We start from the raw sequence: 17,764 nt of genomic DNA on the forward strand, positions 1-17,764 counted from the left end.
CGCCATCAGCACCCAGCTTTGAAAAATCTTTACAAACAGAAATCTCACTGGTAAGGTTGGGAATATGGCCTAGTGGTAAAGTGCTCGCCTGGTATACATGAAGCCCTGGGTTCGATTCCTCAGCATCACATATATAGAAAAAGCCGGAAGTGGCGCTGTGGCTCAAGTGGAAGAGTGCTAGCCTTGAGCAAAAAGAATCCAGGGACAGTGCTCAGGCTCTGAGTTCAAGGCCCAGGACTGGCACCAAAACCAAACAGAAATCTCACTGGTGCCAGTTTCTCACATCTATAATCATAGTAGCTTGGGAGGCTAGGATCTGAGGATCACAGTTAGAAGCTAGTCCAAGCAGGAAAGCTGTGAGAACCTTAATCTCCAGTTAGCCACCAGAAAGCTGCAAGTGGAGCTGTGGTTCAAGTGGTAGAGTGTTAGTAGCCTTGAACAATGAGCTAAGGAACAACACCGAGGCCCTGAGTTTGTCTTAGTACTGGAACAAACTGACTAAGTAAATAAGTCTGCTACATCCCCCAGTGTTTCATTCACTCAGTCAATCTATTTTGTGTGCTGACTTTATGCCAGGCACTCTACTAGGCTTCAGAAATGAAATACAAGCCAAAATGAATACAAGCCCACGTGGTTCTCAAAGCAGCAAGAGATTAAACAGATGCCTTGGAGGAGACCAGGTTCTCCCTGTTTCCTCCCTCTGGTAGTTTTCCACAGTTAGTCTCTATTGAGACCCCAGCAAGGTAAATTTGCCCAGAACCATTCTACAAGGAGACGGTCAATCTAGTTAAAGGGAGTTAGCTGCAGTGTTTCTAAGTAAAACTACAAACATAGATATGCTGAAGTGCAAAGGCCATTTTGCCTCCAAAGGTAGGTTTGTCTCCCCCAAACCTTGCCCTCAGAGAAGAAAACACATATCCACAGGGACCAGCTGCTGTCTGGAATCCTAGAGCGAGGTATGAGGGACACAGTGAGACCGAACCCTCCCTCTAGGAGAGCTTCTAACTTCACTCTTGTCACCAGAAGCCATCTGCTCAGGCGCATAGTTACTACCCTGCTGGGTATGAACCCCGCCCCCCCGTGGGGCCTTCTGACATAGAGCTCAGGATGATGATTTCCTGCTATTTTCCTGGGACTTTCTTTCATTTTAGCCTCTTAAAAGCTGCCTTTTTCATAGAGGGAGCTAGCTCTTGGATCCCTTGTGTCCAATCTCTTGCACTTAAGGTTCTGCCTTCACATTTAGTTCCTAGGGAGAAATCCCATAGCCTCAGGTCCAGGCTGATATCTCTCAGACTTTGATGTGTGTTTCATTCAAATGGATTCCTGCTCCGAAGGGAAAGCCAAAGGAACCAGTAAGATCCAGTAGAAAAATGCTTGAATTCAGAGCCACAGCACCACTTCCAGCTTTATGCTAGTTAATTAGAAATTTGAGTCTCATGGACTTTCCTACCTGTGTTGGCTTTAAGCTTTGAACCTCAGAATTCAGCCTTCAGAGTAGCTAGAATTATAGGCGTGAGCCACCAGTGCCCAGTTAGAAAAATAACTTTAATGGACTTGCTTGGATTTCTTCTCTCTCATCCCCTGCTGCCCTATGTTAGGCACAGATAAACAATTCAGCTTTCTCCTTAGCATGTGACTCCATTTCTTCACTGTCTGGCTTTTTTTTTTTTTTTTTTTTTTTTTTTTTTGCCAGTCCTGAGGCTTGGACTCAGGGCCTGAGCTGTCCCAGGCTTCTTTTTGTTCCAGGCTAGCACTCTACCTCTTGAGCCATAGTGCCACTTATGGCTTTTTCTGTTTATGTGGTGCTGAGAAATTGAACCCAGGGCTTCATGTATGCTAGGCAAGCACTCTACCACTAAGCCATATTCCCAGTCCCTGTCTGGCATTTTGTACCTTTTGCAAAAGTATATTTTAAAAAGGCAACAATCAGTAATGATATTGTTAGTATAATTTAAAAATTACTCATACAATTCTACACCTTTTACTATGTTGGAATAAAACCACTTCCTACTCGTGAGTATATGTGTGTATGTAAAACAATGCAGTACATGATCAAAAACAATGCAGTCATTAGAAATTGTTATGTTATATTGCTAAGTAAAAGTAGCAGGATACAAAATTACATAGTGAGTATGGAAATTACATAAGGCAAACAAAAAGAAAGAGGAAAATAATTGTCAGTTCATTTCGTGTGTACTTTTGACTCTCTTGTTTACATTTTTCTGCAGTTCCCAGATTTTCTGCCACAAGACTGAATTGTGTAAGGAAAAAGTTGGGCTTTTTGCTTTTTGGTTTTGGTTATTTTTTTACCCAGAACAGGGTAGGGGATTTAACATGAAGGATTAGATTGAGGAATCATGTCAGCCTGGCCTGCAGTGGCTCCCAGTCTCCAATCAGCCATGGCCCAAGCAGAGACAATTCACCTTGAGACAGACAGACAGACAGACAGATGGACAGATGGATGGATGATAGAGAGACAGACAGACAGACAGATAGACAGAGATATAGATGAAAGTGGGGTGGGGGGCTGGTCTGGGGCTTGAACTTAGGGCCTAGGTGCTGCTGCCTTGAGCTTTTGGTGCACTATAGCTCTACTTCTGACATTTTTTGGTGCTTAATTGGAGATGAGAGTCTCATGGAACTTCTTGCCAAGCTGAATTCAAACCATGATCCTCAAATCTCAGCCTCCTCCAGAGTAGCTACGATTCTAGGTGTGAAGCACCAGCATCAGGCTTCAAGAACATTTTCTATGTCACACACATGCACATGCACACGCACACACACTACCACCGCCATCACCACCACTACCATACCACACTCAGTGCTAACTTCATGTAGAACTAATACCTGGCTGGCATACCTGGAATTGTGCTTAGTGTCACTCGTGTTCATGAGGAGAAAAGTTCTTTTGACCACTCAAATAAATCAAGGGCCCTCTAGTCTTTAAGAACAAAATGAGCAAATTTCTTTGTAAAAGTCACACAGGTAGAGCCAAAGTGAAAGGTTAGATGGTGAGGAGTAAGGATTCTTTTAGTCTATCCCACAGGATGAAAAGAGAACCCCGGCTGGGGGATGCTGGAAGAAGCATCCCTGGAGTAATATTCTTCTCTGTCTTTTTTTTTTTTGGTAGTTGTTTTTGTTTTTCTTATTTATTTTCAAAGTGATGTACAGAGAGATTACAGTTTCATATGTTAGGCCTTGGGTACATTTCTTATACTGTTTGTTACCTCCTCCCTCATTCTCCCCTCCCCCTCCCCCTCTCCCTCTCCCCCCACGAATATTCTTCTCTTTAAGTCCTTTCAGCTGCCACAAGACTTCCTTGTTGGTCTTCAGGGGGAAATCTTGCCCACAGGTGTTGAGGAGGTACTTCCAGGGGACCTCAGAAGCCACCAGATCCTTCATGCAGTTCAGGTCTGCCTGGAGCCTGGAGATCCCCCCATAGACCATGGGTTCCATCTTGGAAGCCAGGAAAGCGTTTGGGAAGCAGCTGAGTAACTGTCCCACAGCTTCCTTGAATTCAACTGTGGCCTTTTCATCTACATGAACACAGTAGAGATTTGGGGGCATGTAGATGGCCTTGGACAGCCTTTTGAATATATCAGAGTTTTTCTGGACAACTATGACATAGGTTGGAAGAAAGGCAGATTCGTCTCTGGACAGAACTTTCTTTATCTAGTGGTTTTGGATCAAGTCCTATTGACAAATTCGATGTCTCCATGATACCACTTTCACCCAAGACCTTTTCCCCCATCACAATCATGTCACAGACTTCTGTGAGGAGTAAAGCATTGCAGACTTTTCCCACTCCCAGGTAATTTTGTATAATTGGTAGACAAGACTGAAAGTATTATTGAGATTCCAGGAGCCCCATGATAAGTGTGAATGCCTTCCACTTCATTTTCCTACAACCTCTTCTTCATTTATCATTTGTCTGGCTTCACACCATTGCCAAAGTCAGGTCCAGACTCAGTCTGCAGAAATCCTTAATAACTCCACATTTATGTATTTGTTTATGTACATATATATTTCTCTATTTGTTGTACTGGTCCTGGGTCTTGAACTCAGAGCCTGGGCTCTCTCCTTTAGCTTTTTCACTCTAGGCTAGTGCTCTATTACGTGACCCACATCTCCATTTCAAGCTTTTTGTTGTTTAACTAGAGATGAGAGTCTCATAGACTTTCCTGTGTGAGCTGACTTCGAGTATCTAGGATTATAGATGTGAGCCACCAATGCCTGGCAATAACATCTTTTTCAGACAGGTGTAAAATTCAACAAGAATTCACTGAAGAGGAGGGGAGTCATTCCAAATCTGAAATTCTTCTTTGATACTGAAGGGACTAGGTGGAGCTGAGAATAAGAATCATGGGCCAGGAACTTTCCAGAACACTCGGAGAGAGGTTGGAGGAGCAGCAGCTGCCCCAGCTGCGCACAGCTACATGCTCCTTCATAGGCCCCAGCCCGCGCACTGGCTAGAAAATGGTGAAATAAACCACTTACTATGATGTTTTGGGAGTCAAACCCAATGCCACCCAGGAAGAATTGAAAAAGGCTTACAGGAAACTAGCCTTGAAGTACCACCCTGATAAGAATCCAAATGAAGGAGAAAAGTTTAAACAGATTTCTCAAGCTTATGAGGTTCTCTCTGATGCCAAGAAAAGAGAATTATATGACAAAGGAGGAGAACAGGCAATTAAGGAGGGTGGAGCAGGTGACGGTTTTGGCTCCCCCATGGACATCTTTGATATGTGTTTTAGAGGAGGAGCAAAGATGCAGAGAGAAAGGCGAGGTAAAAATGTTGTGCATCAGCTCTCAGTTACCTTAGAAGATTTATATAATGGTGCAACAAGAAAACTGGCTCTGCAAAAGAATGTGATTTGTGACAAATGTGACGGCCGTGGTGGTAAAAAAAGGGGCAGTGGAGTGCTGTCCCAACTGCCAAGGTACTGGGATGCGAATACGAATTCATCAGATAGGACCTGGAATGGTTCAGCAAATTCAGTCTGTGTGCATGGAGTGCCAGGGCCATGGAGAAAGGATCAGTCCTAAAGATAGATGTAAAATCTGCAATGGAAGGAAAATAGTTCGAGAGAAGATTCTGGAAGTTCACATTGACAAAGGCATGAAAGATGGCCAGAAGATAACATTTCATGGTGAAGAGACCAAGAACCAGGATTGGAGCCTGGAGATATCATCATTGTATTATGTTAGGTTTTTTAAAGTAGGTAGCCGGTAATGGAGAACGCCATGCAGTATTCAGGCAGGAAAGTTAGTTTATTACCGAACTGCTGGCCTGTGGCCAAGATGATCCATGGCCCGAGAGAAAGGAAAGAGAGAGAGAGACCCCCACCCAGCCCTGCCTTATATCTAGGGCAGGGGCAAGGGGTGTGGCCAGGTGGATTAGGATGTGACCTCAGGGAAAGGGGAGGTAACTGCCTCCAGGTCTGCAGGTTACCCAGGTAACTGGGTGGAGACTTAATGAGGTGGGGGCATCTACATGGAGCCCTCAGGGAGAGGACCTAACATATTAGACCAGAAGGACCATGCTGTTTTCACATGACGAGGAGAAGACCTTTTCATGTGTATGGACATACAACTGGCTGAAGCATTGTGTGGTTTCCATAAGCCAATCTTCACTCTTGACAGCTGAACCATAATCATCACTTCTCATCCAAGTCAAGCATGGAGATATCAAAAGTGTGCTAAATGAAGGCATGCCACTTTACCGACAACCATATGAAAAGGGCCGCCTAATCATTGAGTTTAAGGTAAACTTTGCTGAAAACGGCTTCCTCTCTCCTGACAAACTCTCTTTGCTGGAAAAACTCCTTCCTGAGAGGAAGGAAGTAGAAGAGACTGATGAAATGGATCAGATAAAACTTGTGGATTTTGATCCAAATCAGGAAAGACGACACCATTATAATGGAGAAGCTTACGAGGATGATGAACATCACCCTAGAGGTGGTATTCAGTGTCAAACCTCATAATAGAGCCAGTGAATAGCACCCACTACTGGCATTTTAAATGCAATAGTGATGGTGTGAAGGACTGTAATCATAAATAAGTTCACTACTTGCTATTGTTTTTTGTTGTAATATTCAACTATAGTAGTGTTTTTAAAAGTTAAATGAAGAATAAACACAAATATAAAAGCCCCCCCCCCCAAAAAAAAAGAATCATGGGCCAGTGGATGGACTGAATACCAGCCAAGCACAGTTGGGCACCTCTGTCCAAGTCAATCACATAAAGACTGCCATCTCAGGGTGGTATGCCTACAGGGCGTATGTCATCCTGCAACTCTAGAAGAGGTGACCATTACAACCACTGGTGGCTCCGTGGAACAAAAAGGACACTTCTTCAACTTGGGACAGTCACTTGTCTTGAAGTAGTAGGTCATTGGTGATAGTAACAGCACCCCCAACTGAAGAGCCATGGCTCAATAGCTTAATTTAAAAAAAGAAAGATCAAGAATTCCAGAGTATTTCCAGGCTGGAGGGAATGTATGGACTGTTCATCCCAACTCATTCAAGCAGCTGACAAATGGAGAACAGTAGAACTGAATGACAGCTAACATTCACCACTCCAACCTGGGAGGTAAGAATCAACATACACGTGCGCGCACGCACGCGCGCGCGCACACACGGAAACTGAAGCCCAAAGAACATGTTGACTTACCTGCTATTTAATGAGCACACGGTAGCATAGGGTCTTAAACCTAAATATATAAATGTGTGCGTGCACGTGCACACACACACACACACACACACACATCTTGCTGTGATATGCAAGCTGGCCTGGAAGTCTTGGATTCATGTGATCCTCCTGTCTCAGCCTTCTGAGTAGCTGGGCCTAAAAGCATATCCCACTACACCTAGATCTCAACCCTGATTTTTCTTCAGCTCACAGGCCTTCCAACTCTATCTTTTCTATCTCCCTCTATCTCTTCTGAATGACTTCTTTTCCTTTTAGGTCATGGTGCAACCCAGCTTCTCTGATGAGCCTTTCTGACCCTCCCAAGACTGTGTTGGGAGCCACTTCTTTTGCCCTAATGGGGTTTCCTGCTCCCTGAAATTCTTCTTCTACTTACTCTAATACCATCCATGGGGCACTAGTCCTGTCTACTGAGCACTGTATTGTCAGCCCCTCACTCAGAGTAAACATTTACCACTGAATTTAGTCCAGCTTGCCTCCTTTTCTTTGTGCCAGGGGACAGCCAAACTATACACCAAAGGTTTCCAACAAATTAAGGTGGCTGTTGGAGGCATGGTACCATTTTTGCCCTCTGCTTTATTTTTCAGATCTGGTGAATGCTACATGGACATCATATTTGGTGAGAGCAGAATATGGATGCTAAAAAGAGACATATGTGCGGGGCTGAGCATGTAGCTTAGTGGTCTAGTGCTTGTCTAGCATGCATGATGACCTGGGTTTGATCCCCTGAGAGAGGAGAAAATAGGAATTTGTGTGGATTTCCATCCTGGCTTAGTTGATTCCTAGCTATGTAACCTGAGCAGGTGAGTTTACCTTTCTGCTTCAGTCTTTGTAAAATAAGGAGAAAACAATCAAGGTGATTTTGTGGATACCTGTGTTAAAAATGTGTACTTTGTGTGAACTCTGACACGTGGTAAACATTCTCACTGCTGCCTGCCCTGCCCCTGTTCACTGTTACCAGCTACCAGTGTGGCTAATGCCCTGGGAAGCCTGGCTCCCTCGGGGCCCTAGCTGTGGTGAGACAGTGCTGCCATGCAGTGGCTCTGCTCAGAGAAGCTCAGATGGAATAGCTCAGCGTGCTTTATTCTTTCACTCAGGAGGGCTGAAAAGACTGGGGCCGGTGGAGGAGAAGAGGAAGGGAGAATGTTCATGCCATAGAATCATTTTATTCCCCCTTGCCTGTGAGCAGCTCAAAGGGAAGAACAATCTCCACAGATACAACAAGGCATGCCTCAATGTGACATTTGAGGGACAGTAAAAGTCTATCCAACTCAATCAGCCCACAGAAGCCAGCTAGCTGAGATATCCACAAAGATACCAGTAAGCCTGGCTCTGATGGCTCATTCCTGTCCTCTTAGCTACTCAGGAGGATGAGAATGGAAGTTGGAGGTTTCAAGCTAGCCTGGGCAGAAAAGTGTGAGAAACTTGCATCTCCAATTACCTAGCAAAATGCTGGACTGGAGGTATGGCTCAAGTGGAAGAGTACCTGTCATGAGTAAGAGTGAGAGCCGAGTGAGAGTTTGTGGCCTAGAGATCAAGCCAAGACACCAAAAACAAAACAAAACAAAAAAATCCCAAAAAATAAAAACAAGAGGTTCCATAAGAAGACACAGTGTTTAAGTTATTATCTAACAAGGCTGACTGATAGATTCTTTTTTTTTTTTTTTTTTTTTTGCCAGTCCTGGGGCTTGAACTCAGGGCCTGAACACTGTCCTTGGTTTCTTTTTGCTCAAGACTAGCACTCTACCACTTGAACCACAGCACCACTTTCGGCTTTTTCTGTTTATGTGGTGCAGAGGAATCGAACCCAGGGCTTTGTGAATGTTAAGCAAGCCTAACTCTACCACTAAGCCACATTCCCAGCCCCCTGATAGCTTCTTTATACCTCATTACATCCCATTAGGAAACCAATTACTATACAGATCCTGAAAATATGAGACTTGAAACAGGTGAGATTAGGGATAAAAGCAAGCCAGGCCTGGAGTTGGGCTCCTGCTGGTGATCCTTTAGAGTATGCTGGCCGGGAGGGCTGTACCCCAAGAGAGCAGACGAAGGCTGGAGATCGCATCCAGGATTTCATACACCACTTGGGCTCCTGTCCCATTTAGAAATGAATCTTACAAATCAAAAGTCGTGGTGGTGGGAATGTGGCTTAGCAGTAGAGTGCTTGCCTAGCATTCAAGAAGCCCTAGGTTCGATTCCTCAACACCACATAAATGGAAAAAGCCAGAAGTGGCGCCATGGCTCAAGAGGTAGAGTGCTAGCCTTGAACAAAAAGAAGCCAGGGACAATGCTCAGGCCCTGAGTCCAAGCTCCAGGACTGGCAAAGAAGAAAAAAGAAAAGAAAAGAAAAGAAATAGGAGACAAATCAAGAGTGTCCTAAAGTCCTAGACACACTCAAATAAAACTTAAATCATTTTTGTTTAAAGTTACCTTTGTGTCATTTGCCTGAGCACTGTTTTGTTTTTTAGTTCGGAAAAGTTAAATGACACCAGAACTGGTGACGCATACCCATAATCCAGCTACTCAGGAGGTGGAGTTAGGGAGATCATGAGTTTACAGGCCAGCCTGGAGAATGTTGTGACACCTTATCTGGAAAGCAAAATTACATATAAAAGGGGTTGAGGTGTGACTCAAGTGGTAGAGCACCTGCCTAGCAAACACAAGGCTCTGAGTTCAATCCCCAGTATCACCAAAAGAGAAACGGAATGCTAAAGACAGTCCCATGACAGGATAGAATGGAACTTAGACGGCAGTTTAAGAGGGAAGAAAAATGCTGCCAGGAAAGGAAAGTGACCTGGATCTTGACGGCTGGCCATTCCTTTCTAGTGCCATCAGCTGCTTGCAAACACATTTTCTTCCTTCCGTCCCACAGCCAGGACTTCAGAATGCAAAATCCTGCAATTCGATCATCTGCGGGAGGTCACATGGAATACTGAATGGGATTATCTTACATGCATGAGATCTGTTCTTAAAGGCTTTTCTACTCTCAGCCGGCAGCCTAATAAAAATATTTGTGCTTTACAAAGAGCTTGGAAAAATATTTGCATGTTGAAAGAGGTGAAAACATTCCACATGGGTTAAACTTATCAGGAGTAGGTAAATATATTCAAAGTGAAATAAAAATGATTTGGAACCCATGTGACTGAAGCCAATGGGTGTATTCAAAGCACCTTTGAAGGGCATCTAATCCTAACAACGTTCATATGTATGAATGCCCTCTAGATCCTTTGTTATCTTGTGTAAATAAATTATTCTTATAAACTCCAGAAGAAGCCCAGTGTGCTAGGTTTGTTACCACCCACTGGCTCAGGTCTCCAGCATGAGGGAAAATACCTAATGAGACCCTTCCTTGCTGGGGCCAGTGACCCATGCCTGTAACCTTAGTTACTCAGAAGACTGAGATCCAAAGATCATGATTCCAGCCCGGGCAGGAAAGTCTGATGACTCTTATGTCCAATTAATCATCAGAAAAAGCTGGCAGTGTCACGGTGGCTCAAGTGGTAGAATCCTAACCTTGCGCCAAAAAGGAGCTCAGGGACTGTGCCCAGGCCCAGAGTTCAAGGCCCAAGACTGGCAAAAAAAAAAAAAAAAAAAAAAACGACAACCCAAACCCTTCTTCATCACCATTGCCCACTGTCTTTCCATATTTACCATGTCCTGGCATTTTGGTCAAATTACCTCAAAAAGTTTTATTAATTAATTAATTTATTTTTGCCAGTCCTGGGATTTGAACTAACTGTCCTTGAGCTTTTTTTTTTTTTTTTTTTTGGCCAGTCCTGGGTCTTGGACTCAGGGCCTGAGCACTGTCCCTGGCTTCTTCCCGCTCAAGGCTAGCACTCCACCACTTGAGCCACAGCGCCGCTTCTGGCCGTTTTTCTGTATATGTGGTGCTGGGGAATCGAACCTAGGGCTTCGTGTATCCGAGGCAGGCACTCTTGCCACTAGGCTATATCCCCAGCCCGTCCTTGAGCTTTTTTGATCAAGGATAGTGCTCTACACTTGAGCCATAGCTTCTCTTCTGGACTTTTAGATAGTTAATTGGACATAAGAGTTCCATGGAATTTTCTGCCCAGGCTGCCTTTGAACTATGATCCTCAGATCTCAGCCTCCTGAGTAGCTAGGATTACAGGTGTGAGCCACCAGTGCAGGCTCCTTCCCCCATTTGCTAATGCATGTTTAATGGCATTCAGCTATTGTAAGAACTTATGGTGAGAGATCCATACAGACTTACGTTCCCAAGAATGGTTGTCCCACTAGAAAAATCCACTTGGAAAGCAGGAATATAGCAGCTTGCAGCTCTACAGCTTCTCATGAGCCAGATGTCATTATTGCCTAAAGTGGATCTGAGCCTCAGAGCTACTCATATTTGACACCAAATAATCCTTTAATGTTAGGGATGTTCTGTGAATTGTAAGACAGCCTTAGCCTGCACCAACTGCATGCCAGGAGTGGTGACAACCAAATATGTCTCCAGATGTTACCAACTGTCCTCCAAGGGCAACCTCAGATGAAAAAGTGAATTTATAAAAGCCATTTAATAAGCCTAGCGACTCAGGAGGCTGAGAGCTGAGGATCGTGGTTCAAAGTCTCTTATCTGTAGTTAACCACCAGAAAACCAGAAGTGGATCTATGGCTCAAGTGGTAGAGTGCTAGCCTTGAGCTGAAGAGCTCAGGGACAGTGCCCAGGCCCCAAGTTCAAGCCTCATGGCTGACCAAAAAAAAAAAAAAAAGGAATGCCTTTTAAAAGATTCCAGGCTCAGAAATTTAGAACCAAGAAGTAAACTGAAAAACAAAAACAGCATCAAGATGCCCCATGCCAACATCTACTACAATGCTACTTCTTACCACCTCTGAATATACCTATGACCAGACTATTTTTGTGTATCTTTTCTCCTTGCTCTCTCCTTTCTTTTTCTTGTTCCCTATCTATTTAAGCATATAGCTATGCTAGTATCCCAAAGATGACTGAAGATACTATGAACTGCTATATTTCTATGGCTGCCACATAATAAAACCTCCTTTCTCTGTCCTTTTCTATGTCTCCTTATTCGGCTTATGGGAGTGAGGGGCCAGCTCTGGTGGGTAGAAATCCTGGAGTTTGAGCCTGGGGTCTAAAGTTCTGGTTTCTCTTTGGGATTAGTTTCCAGTACACTCCTTACTTGCTACAAATAACAAACTTTTCTTTCCTTTTCTCTTCTGGTTTTATTTATTGGCTTTGCACTAGGCAAGGAGTGTATCCACTGTGTGCGAAGTCACAAGGCACTCTCCCCAACGCACATACAGAGTTTCCTGTGTCATGAGAAAGTCCTGACCACAGAAACACGAGACAGAGGCTCTGGGAAACCAGATGGCTGGGCTGAGAGGAAGCTATCCTATGAGCCTGAGTAGGCTCCTTATTAAGCTGGTTCTGCAGAAGGGAAAAGCAAGTCTTGCCATGTGGACACCTGAAGACTAAGGAGTGAAAGTTAACCCCAGTTACAGAGTATCTCTCCCAATTTTCATTTATTCATTCTTTCTTTTTTTGTCACTCCTAGGGCTTGAGCTCTGGTCCTGGGTGCTGTCCCTGTGCTCCTTTTACTCAAGGCTTGTGCTCTTTGAGCCACAGTGCCACTTCCGGCTTTTTCTTTGAGGCTCACAGATATTCCTAGGCTGGCTTTGAACGGAGACCCTGAGATCTCAGCTTCCCAAGTAGCTAGGATTATAGGTGTGAGCCACCAGAGTGTGGACCAATTTTCATTCTTGAGTGAAGTCAGCAATGTTGCCTTTTGATGAAGAAAAAAAAAAAAAAGACCTATTTGACCCCCAAGTTCCTGGCCAATGCACCAAATATGTACCTGAAATTTAGCACAGCTAAGTTGTTCTTGGTCCTTGCATCTGGCAAGAGAAGAATTCAGTCCAGATGTTGAAGGACTGACTCCCGCCTTATTCTCCCAGGTGAAGCAAAGCACTAGATGCTGCTGGCAGGCAGGCAGACCACTCTCACCAGGGCTCAGCCTTGAGAATTCAAGTGGAACATTCCACTCTGGACCTAACCACAAGTACCCACTCCTAGCTCCCCTGAGCAACTATACCCTGTTTATTACTCCTTTGTTTCCTTGTTGAGACCCATATAAGCTGGACCCCAAATTCGGCTGCTGAGGAGGATGAAATCTGTGGATTCTGGTTCAAAGCCAGCCCAGGCAGGAAAGTCTGTGAGACTCTTATCTCCAATTAACTGCCAGAAGTGGTGCTATGGATCCAAAAAAAAAAAAGAGGGCTGGGAATGTGGCCTAGTGGTATAAAGTACAAAAGTGCATGCCCTGGGTTTGATTCTTCAGCACCACATATATGGAAAAAGCCAGAAGTAGTGATGTGGCTCAAGTGGTAGAGTACTAGCCTTGAGCAAAAAGAAGCCAGGGACAGTGCTCAGACCCTGAGTTCAAGCCCCATTACTGGCAAAAAAAAAAAAAAAAAAAAAAAAGGAAAGAATATAAAGGGGATCCAAATAGGAAAAGATGAAGTTAAACTTTCTCTCTTCGCAGATGACATCATCCTATACATAGACTCTACCCCCAAGCTACTAGAGCTGATCCAAAACTTTGACAAAGTTGCAGGATATAAAATAAACCTTCAAAAATCAACAGCCTTTCTCTATGCTAATGACCCGAAGACCGAGGCTGAAATCAGAAAAGCAACTCCTTTTGCAATAGCCCCCCAAAACATAAAATACCTAGGAATAACCTTAACCAAAGAAGTGAAAGACCTCTTTGATGAGAACTTTAAAAGCTTGAAAAACGAAACTAAGTCAGAACTAAGGAAATGGAAAAACCTCCCATGCTCCTGGATTGGGAGGATTAATATAATCAAAATGGCAATATTGCCAAAGGCTATCTACAAATTCAATGCAATACCCATTAATATCCCAACACCATTTTTTAATGAAATAGAGGAAGCAATCCAGAAATTCATATGGAACAATATAAGACCTAGAATAGCAAACACAATCCTAAGCAGAAAGAACAGTGCTGGAGGAATTACAATACCCAACTTCAAGCTGTATTATAAAGCTATAGTAATAAAAACAGCTTGGTATTGGCACCGGAATAGGCCTGAAGACCAATGGAACAGAATTGAAGACCCAGAAATGAACCCACAGAACTATGCCTACTTAATCTTTGAAAAAGGAGCTAAAACAATAGTCTGGAAGAAAGATAGCCTCTTTAATAAGTGGTGCTGGCTCAACACATGCAACAAACTACAACTAGATCCTTATATATCACCCTGCACCAAAATCAATTCCAAATGGATTAAAGACCTCGAAATCAAAACAGACACCCTGAAAACTCTAAAGGAAGGAGTAAGAGAAACACTTGGGCTCCTTGGCGCAGGACGGAACTTCCTTAACAAAGACCCAGAAAGGCTACAGATCAAAGAAAGGTTGGACAAATGGGACTGCATCAAACTGCAGAGCTTCTGCACGGCAAAGGACATAGCTCGCAAGATAAACAGAAAGCCCACAGACTGGGAGAAGATCTTTACTGGACATTCAGCAGACAAAGGCCTCATATCTAAAATACATGCAGAACTAAAAAAATTACCTTCTTCCAAAACAAAACCGCAAAGAACCAATAGCCCCCTCATCAAGTGGGCTAAAGACTTACAAAGAGACTTCTCTGATGAGGAAATGAGAATGGCCAAGAGACATATGAAAAAATGCTCTACATCACTGGCCATAAAACAAATGCAAATCAAAACAACATTGAGATTCCATCTCACCCCAGTAAGAATGTCATATATCAAGAAAACTAACAATAACAATTGTTGGAGGGGATGTGGCCAAAAGGGAACCCTACTTCATTGTTGGTGGGAATGTAAACTGGTTCAGCCACTCTGGCAAGCAGTATGGAGATTCCTCAAAAGGCTAAATATAGAACTCCCCTATGACCCAGCAGCCCCACTTTTGGGTATCTATCCAAAAGACCACAAACAAAATCACAGTAATGCCACCAGCACAACAATGTTCATCGCAGCACAATTTGTCATAGCGAGGATCTGGAACCAACCCAGATGCCCCTCAGTAGACAAATGGATCAGGAAAATGTGGTACATATACACAATGGAATTTTATGCCTCTATCAGAAATAATGACATTGTCCCATTTGTAAGGAAATGGAAGGACTTGGAAAAAATTATACTAAGTGAAGTGAGCCAGATCCAAAGAAACATGGACTCTATGGTCTCCCTTATTGGGAATAATTAGTACAGGTTTAGGCAAGTCATAGCAGAGCATCATAAGGCCCAATAGCTATACCCTTATGAACACATAAGATGATGCTAAGTGAAATAAACCCCATGTTATGGAAACAATTGTTATATCACAGTTGTAACTACTTTCAACGTCCCATCTGCATCTGTAGCTTCTATTATTTTTTTTTATTTTTTATTTTTTGGCCAGTCCTGGGGCTTGGACTTAGGGCCTGAGCACTGTCCCTGGCTTCTTTTTGCCTAAGGCTAGCACTCTGCCACTTGAGCCACAGCGCCACTTCTGGCCATTTTCTGTATATGTGGTGCTGGGGAATCGAACCCAGGGCCTCATGTATATGAGGCAGGCACTCTTGCCACTAGGCCATATCCCCAGCCCAAGTAGCTTCTATTATTGATGATGTTCTTGTATCACTTTCCTGTGGTTGTACCTACACTATCTCTGTAATCTTATCTAAGTATATTGGAAATCGTGTATACTGGTATTGGAAGTAGGAAATTGAAAGGGAATACCAAAATTGAGAGACACAGGGTAAAAAAAGACAAACAACTACAAAAGCAATACTTGCAAAACTGTTTGGTGTAAGGGAATTGAACACCTGGGGGGGGGAGGGAAAGGGGGAGGAGGGAGGCGGTATGAGGGACAAGATAACAAACAGTACAAGAAATGTATCCAGTGCCTAACGTATGAAACTGTAACCTCTCTGTACATCAGTTTGATAATAAAAATTTGAAAGATAAAAAAAAGGAAAGAGAGAGAACATGTGCATGCCAGAGACAGACAGTACTTCAGCCTATCTCAGCCATGTTCCTTGTAAAATAAATTGACTTCCGTTAAATTCTTAAAGATGGCTTTCTGATGTTTTTAATGCACTATGTGAAGTTATTTTTTCTTTAGTTTTCTTTACTGTTATCACTGTATTTGATTTTGGTACCCTGGGTATTGTATATATGTTTATCTGAGTTAGGGAAGGGAAAAGTAACAACAAAATGGTGAGACAAAGGAGAAAGGGCAAACCAATGCCACAGTGGTACTCACAAGACAATATGTTGGAAATGAACAGTACAACTTTGGGGGTAGAGTTGGGGGGAGGGAAAGTGGGAGAAAATAGAGGGAGGGGTAACAAGCTTGACAAAAATGTACTCACTACCTTACGTATGTAATAACCCCTCTGTACATCACTGAGACAATAAAATAAAATTTAAAACAAAAAGATGGCTTTCTGAATGGCAGAGCTCTTTCTGTTTCCTGTAAATTTCTAGCACCAAAGGTTTAGTGCCCCAGCCTTATTTTCTCATTCTTTTGTCCTCACATAATTTGTTTTACTTCCTTGTTCTTTTGTCATTCCCTGCCCCCATTTCAGGGTCAGGCATTGTGTTGATTTCTAAGCTGTATACAAGTTCTATAGTGTAAAATCCCCAGGCTGGCTGCTTTTCTACTCTCAGAGCCTGAGAGCTCCAATTCCAGCCTTGCTTGCCTCAGAGGGCCACACCTGCCACGCAGCTGTGGGGGTGGGGGGTGCTGAGGGCGCCCACTGCGCCCATTGTTGCCTCTGTCTACCTTCCACTTTGCAAAGGAGGAGGAAGGCTAACTAGTTACAAAACAAGCAGCATTTGTTTTTCTTCTGTGTTAAGCCAGTTCACATTGTCAGCCTGTCTCCCCCCCCCCACCCCTTTATTCTGGGAATTTAGGAGGCTCTTAAGATAATTCATGGCTCAATTAAGTCTTCTCCCTAGAAGACTAACTTTTGTTAATCTTGAAAACACGTCACACATGGCGCAAGTGGCTCATGCCTATAATCCTAGCTACTTAGGAGTCTGAGATCTGAAGATAGCAGTTCAAAGCCAGCGTGGGCAAAAAAGTCCCTGAGACTCATACCTCCAGCTAGCCACCAGAAAATTGAAAGTGGTACCGTGGTTCAGAGTAGTAGATTGCTTGCCCTGAGCACAAAAACTCAGGGACAGCATCTAGGCCCTGAGTTCAAGCCCTGAGTACTTTCTGAGCTTCTTTTGTTCAAGGCTATCACTCTACCACTTGAGCTATAGCTCTACTTTTTGCTCTTTCTCTGCTGGTTAAGTGGAGCTGAGTCTCATGGACTTTCCTGTCCAGGGTTGGCTTCAAACCATGATCCTAAGATTAACTTCCTGAGTAGCTAGGATTACAGGCATGAATCATCCGCACTCCATTACCATCTTGATTTTGTGTGTGCGTGTGTGTGTGTGTGTGTGTGTGTGTGTGTGGTTGTTGTTTGTGTTGGTAGTGGGGCTCGAACTCAGAGCCTTTTGCTGTCAAGACCTGGGCATTGTCCCTGAGTTTTTGTGCTCAAGACTAGCACTCTACCACTTGAGCTACAACTCCATTTCAGGGTTTTTCACAGCTAATTAAAGATAAAAGTCTTTTGGATTTTGCTGCCTACGCTGGCTTTGATCCACATTCCTCAGTTCTCAGCCTCTTGAGTAGCTAGTATTGCAGGCAAGAGCCACCAGTGCTTGGCTTTCTTCTAAACTCTTTTGAAAAACTGGGTCCATTTGAAGGAATACATAGCTATAAAGGCAGAGATAAATATATGCAGTACTAGGGTTTGAACATCATCTGAACTAGGAAGATGCTCTACCATTTGACTTCTACTGCTCCAACCCTTTTGCTTTGGTTATTATTAATTTTTTTTTTTTTTTTTTTTGCCAGTCCCTGGGCCTTGGACTCAGGGCCTGAGCACTGTCCCTGGCTTCCTTTTTGCTCAAGGCTAGCACTCTGCCACTTGAGCCACAGCGCCACTTCTGGCCATTTTCTAGATATGTGGTGCTGGAGAAT

At 43.6% G+C, this 17,764-nt stretch overlaps 1 pseudogene; it reads left to right on the forward strand.

The window, feature by feature from the left end:
- The first annotated feature begins 4,476 nt into the window (after positions 1-4,476).
- Positions 4,477-5,984, forward strand: LOC125353037 (annotated as a pseudogene).
- The last annotated feature ends 11,780 nt before the right edge of the window (positions 5,985-17,764 follow it).

The sequence above is a fragment of the Perognathus longimembris genome, chromosome 6 (genome assembly GCF_023159225.1).
Source record: "Perognathus longimembris pacificus isolate PPM17 chromosome 6, ASM2315922v1, whole genome shotgun sequence".
Lineage (NCBI taxonomy): Eukaryota > Metazoa > Chordata > Mammalia > Rodentia > Heteromyidae > Perognathus > Perognathus longimembris.